The following is a 6467-nucleotide window of genomic DNA, read 5'->3' on the forward strand; positions in this document are numbered from 1 at the left end:
GTTAGTTTTAAAAATGGAATAAAATAATTTGCTCACTTTCTTAAACGCACATTTCAAGCTGCATCCATTTTCTCAAGCATGCCTTTTGAGTAGTGTTAAAATAAAAAGCTCTCCGATAAACTACAATATTGAAGCATCCTAGTGATATTTCCTCTTTTTCTATTTTACTTTTGCATCAAACTTGGTTTATAACTCTATTTAATTCCATACCTTTAGAGTGTAATATTATATTTTTGCTGAGTAAGACCAATGCCAGCTTTCATACAGTAAGCTCTACTTTCAACACAATTTTAAATTTTAGTATTGTATTCTGGTTCAAAATCCTTGTGAGACATTTCTGCTTTTAATGGTTTTGAGCCAAATCACATACCTTAATACTTCTGAATCAAGTTTCTTTGAAAATACTTAAGGAATATTTGAAGTGGCCTCAAAATGAATAGATGAATTAGAGCTAAAAATCTGTAGGTAATATTTAGTTTGATATTTTAGAGCAATAATGCATTGGTAGAGATGGTAAATCTATTACGCAGTCTCTGAAAACTTTCGAACATTTCAATTACCGACTCCACAGCTCTCGTTTCGAGAAAACAAAAACCTGTGCCTTTTTTTTTAAATTTCTAACCTATTCTCTTGTTTGTTTTCATAACGTTTGTTTCATTATTCTCTTGTTTGTTTTCACGACGCGTCTTCTTCCCATTCGTGCGTTTGAAACATAGCGACTTTTCTTTCATTTGAATTATGAAGTAAAAGAAGTTTTTTTTATTTTATTTTATTTTCAAGTATAGATGCATTTTCTTCAGTTTCCTTGGGATTATTCGTTTTTACTCAACATTTTATTTTATGAAAATTGATTGTTACAATAGAATCTTACAAAACACTTTGTAACAACAGGATCTCTAATTTTAAGAAATGAAGGAAAATTAGTTTGGTAGTGGGCCATTGGAACAAACCTTATTTGAATTTCCGTCTTTATCTTAACCTTTTGACGCAGATGGGATGGGACTCCAGTGTCCCTTATATACATATTTTTTTCTGACGCTCTAATTACAAGTAAAAATATATTTTTGTAGATTTTAACTATAAAAAATTGTTTAACAGTTATTCAAAAAAATCTGTTGGATTATCGAAAGTGTATTTGTACTAAGATATAAAATCTTAAAAAAAAAAAAAAAGTAGTTTTCTCTAAAACTGTTTCTCTTAGATTTAAATAACTGCCAATTTGAAAAATTAATGTTCGGAAGTGAGTCTTGTTTGGAAGATTTTACCATTAATGTAGAGAAAAACACCGGTGTTTAATACTGTTTTTATAACTACAAATTTTTAAAATGCTAAATATAATATTTTTTCTTTCATTTTTACTTTAATACAAAATAGCTATAAAAGTATGAAGAATAAGTTTAATAGAAATTCCTGGTTAAGGGTTTTAGTCTTTTTATTAACCTATTTGTGCCTTGCATTCTTTTAAAAGAACGGTTCCTTTTTAATAAAGAATAAAAAGTAGTAGCATATTCTTTTTTTCACTATTAGGAATTATTTTGCAGAAACACGATAATTGTGTGTGTGTTGTCTACCATAATATATTAATAACATAAACATATATACTTGGATTTGAAGTTATTTTAAGCTAAAGTAACAGAATGGAATATCCACTTTGTATAAACAAATATGCATTTTCCCTTTTTTCGAATAGGTGAAGTTGTTTTTCATATATAGACCGCATTTAATGCAGCTGGGCATCAGTGGGTTGATGCTTAATATTAAATAGAGGAAGATATCTTCATAATTAGAACATACCATCGGAAGGGAGACTAACCAATATTTTTAATTAATTGGGAATTAATCCTCTATAATCTGACCCTTGGTCTTCCGTTTACTAACGTGATTATAAAATTTTAGCAATTATTTAAAAATGTTCAATTACATATTGCACTGACAGATTGTTTTGGGACGAACTATTAAAAACTAACTTTTGTTTAAAATATTAAAAAACAGCAGCGTTTCCAAGCAATTTTAACTAAAATCTGTTGAAATTTATTATTTAATAATAAGTTTTAGAATGTTTTCAATCAGCAACGTCCATTTTCTAAAAAACTGCTTAATTGTTTCATATTATTTTTGATACAAATCAGGACAAAAAGTTTTTTGCCATTTCAAAAACAATTCATGTAAGAAAAAATTAAATATCTTACTTTTGGTTATTGATTATGTGCGCTTAGTTTTGTATACTTGAAAGTCGCTCTTTATTATAATCACACAAAGGATGATTGCTTAGCTATAGTGCGAGAATGGAGAAGGGATTAGAGCTACTTGTGAATTAGAACCATGTAGTATTTCTTTTATAATGTCACTTGTTACAGTATACATATATATATATATATATATATATATATATATATATATATATATATATATATATATATATATATATATATATATATATATATATATATATATATATATATATATATATATATATATATATATATATATATATATATATATATATATATATATATATATATATATATATATATATATATATATATATATATATATATATATATATGGGTTGTTACATTTTTTTAAATTTATATAATTGGAAATGTTTACGGAAACTAACTGATTTTAGTTGCATTGTTTTATTAGATTTTTTATAAAATAACATTAATTGCAAATTATTATGGAACAAAATTATTTTGTAATTTAAATAATATTTATATTATAAATTAATCTATTAAGTAACTGCCATTTTTTACTTTTTGTTATAAGGAAATAGAAATTATTTTAAAGGAAGAAAAAAGTTAAACAAAATCAAGACAGCAATTTTACGTTATTCATTTTTGTTTTTTTTTACGATTAAATAAAAGTATTATAGTAGTAATTAACTGTTTAATGCCCTTCTCGTTGAGGAGTGAAAAGTCCATTTACACATCCCTTTGACTTGACGATGAATAAGAAGAAACATTTTCTTAGCTATTCAAAGTAAATGAAAAAAATAAACAAATAAAACATTTCTAATCTTGCTTAAAACTGAAAATGTAGCGTAAGTAATTTTATAAGATGAAGAATCCGAACAGAAAGGAGATTACAGCCTTCAAGATGATCAATCTTCATTCTTTTTTTCATTTCTTGTGCATTAATCCGATAAAAAATAAGAGCAAAAAATCTTTTCAGCTGTAAATCATCAAATTAACTAAAGTCTTAACAGTAAAGCTCTGTAATTAAAGAGTATGCCATTAAATATACTGTCACCCCGGGAGCAGCGCCGAAATGGGGTAAAATGTTTGAGGTAAATAAATGGAAAAGCTTTAAATAATTTAGCATCTGCTTTTGCCAAGCTTTATTTAACAAAAGTTTCATAGTGAGTTTCTACCCCCATATTATGATTTCATTATCTAGGGAAATAAATATTCCCTACGAAAAGGTTATGACAGAATTTCTCTAATCGAATTCGTCGTTTTATACAAGCTAAAAACGAATAGCTGAATGACTGAAACAATGATAGTTTCCCATACAATTGGTTGCGGAAACAAATGTTAGTTTAGTTTTCAGAATGAAAACAATTGATGAGATTAGCGATAATATATTTATATTCATTGGATTATTCCAAAATATTAAAAAAATATTATATACTTTTTTAAAATAATATAATTTTTTTTTTAAATAATTAAGATAATAGCATAAAGTTTATTTTTAAGATAAAATAAGGTCATAATATAAAATTTTTTGAACAACATAATTTATTAAAATTTATTTCAATCTACATAAATGCATTATAATCTTGATTACAAAGCACTTGATATGCCTTTTACATGGACACATTTAATTTTAAATTAATAAATTAAAAAAAAAATAACTGCTTTGACATTTTGTTTGTAAAACACTTTTTATTTTATTTACATCAAATATTAAGAGAAGTGATAATCAGTCTATAATGGATGTAGCAGAAACTTAAATTTCAACAAGTTCAATAAGTTTTGGAAAATGAGGTTTTGCATTTCAAGGTGAAAAATAAACATTTTATCGATCAAGTTCTAGATTTGAAATGAACAATTTTGGATATAGAGTTGAAATCTGTTGACAGTAATGCTACCAATTACTTATTTGACCCATCCTAGATAACAAAGTAAAGTTTTAGCTTCACTCGGTCCCGATAAAAACTTTTTCATGTAAACCTAAAAAGGCTATGTTATACGGTTTGTGCTTAAATTTTGCGAACCTTAAAACTAAGTCTTTGATCATTTGCTCTATTCTGCGCACATTACTCTAATCCATAACCTTGTGAGAAACAACATTATATAACATTGATATAGCAACCTCAAATCAAAAATGTCTTATGGTTTTCAAGCGTGAAAAAATCCTTGCATAAAGCTTAAAGTGAAAACCACCTTAGATCTAGATAATTACGTTTCTGTTTACAACGTTTTGTAAGCTTATTTAAAATAACTACAATTAAATTTTAAATTAATCTTATTTAAATTAACTTTGCCATAAGATTTTCGTTGACAATGCAATTTGATCCTATTGGTAGTGTTATGTCTGCTGAAATGTCATTCTGGACGTGACGTCATTTTCATAATTGTATAACAACACGTATCGTACTATTATTTGTTTTATCTTTTACTTTTTGTGGATTTTTATTCCGTGAAAAAGTTCTATTTTTTTTCTTAATTTGATTCTTAATTTGCTTTATTTAATTCTTAATTTGCTTTATTTAATTCTTAATTTGCTTTATTATTTTGGGGATAAAAATAGCATTTTTTTATAAGTCTAACTTGCTTACAAAGTAAGGTAAAGCAACGTTTAAGAGCACAAAAAATATATGATCCTCTGTTGCACTGATGAAGGTCGCCCTTTGAGCATCCGAAACAGCTGTCTCATTTTCATATATTTTTTGTGCTCTTAAACGTTGTTTTACCTTACTTTGTATTTCAGCACAAAGGTCGCCCTTATGTGTATTTTCTAACTTGCTTAGCTGCAAAGAAAAAAAAAAAAAAAAAAAAAAAAAAACGATTTATAAGAAAACATATGGTGTTTAAAGTTCAACAGTTATTATTTTATTTTTATTATTATTAAAAAAAAAACGAAATAAATAAAATATAACTTGAACTAAAAAAAGAGAGTCTGCCTATTTTTTCATTCTTTGACTAGGAATTTGTATTGTAAGACAAGTCTTAATGAGTGCGAAAATGTTAATGCAGTTTTTTGTAAAGGGCAAACTAGCATCTAATATCGTCTTATTTTGTCAAAATAAATGAAATGGAACTGATTACTTAACTCACATTGAATATGCATAATATAATGAATGATGGGAATTCAATAACAAAAATTTCTTTTTTAAAAATCGTGTAATGAATCCTGCAATTTCAAACATATTTTGTTAATACTACATAACAAAAAATAATAAGTACACACACACGTACAGTGCGCAAAAAAAGGGAGAAAAAAGTTATCACTATTAATAGCTTTTGATCTAATGATCAGATCTCCACGTTCTAGGATTCAATACTAATGGTTTGAGGGCGTGACCTCAACTATGCTAATTAAATAGTGCTGACGATATTTAAATTTACGAAATCAGACACAAAAACTTTTTTTTCTTCTGACCAAACATAACCTTTTTGTTTCGATGGATTTGGATTACTGATCCCAAAAATGTAGGGAGTTGCCTCAATCTTAGAAGTATGGTTCCAATAGTTTGGTCAGGAGAGTGGACCAAAGTTTGAATCTCTTAATGTTAGTTGTACTTTTTGCGTATTTCACTATATCTCGAGAACTTTTTAAGCGAATTGAAAATTTTGGCACACATTTATAAAATTCGTTTATCCAAAGGTAATTTCATGTAAAATATAACTTTCAGTAAATATGTATTTTGTTTTTATTTAATAAGAGTCGAACAAATTTTGAATTGTGAGATATAAAATTTTTTACATAATTTTAAAGAATGTAATTTTGTAAAACAAAATTTGAGCGAAATCGGTCGAATAGTTTCTGAGAAATAGAGTTTTGAAAATATGACTCTTTCAAAAATTAAAATTTCGCCGGAATTATTTGACCCATTTCGCTCAAAGTTATGTCTCCTTTATGATAATTTAACTTTTTAGTTATTTTTTTATATCTCCGAAAATTTTTAAATCGAAAATTTTTGCACACAATCTTAAAATTCATTTTCCCAAAAGTTGTGATAAGTAAGCATGGAGGGAGATGCATCAGCTCAGGCGCTGTCTGCGTCATCTAACGGAAGAGAAGCATCAGGTGGCGTTCCTACCATGGGAAAAGAAAAGTTTCTAAAGAAGAATAATCATATTTGTTGTGTCGACATTTTCTTAAAAAAGCAAAACTCGAATAGTGTTTTAGTATACCATGTCATTACAGTGTATCGGTTAAGTCGCTGACCTGATTATGCAGGTTAAACAAAAATATTTTCCTAACTTGTTAAATTCAATCGGTGATTACGTGAAAATCTT

Source organism: Parasteatoda tepidariorum, chromosome 11, assembly GCF_982258835.1.
Source record: "Parasteatoda tepidariorum strain Cologne lab strain chromosome 11, Ptep-v5.0, whole genome shotgun sequence".
Taxonomy (NCBI): domain Eukaryota; kingdom Metazoa; phylum Arthropoda; class Arachnida; order Araneae; family Theridiidae; genus Parasteatoda; species Parasteatoda tepidariorum.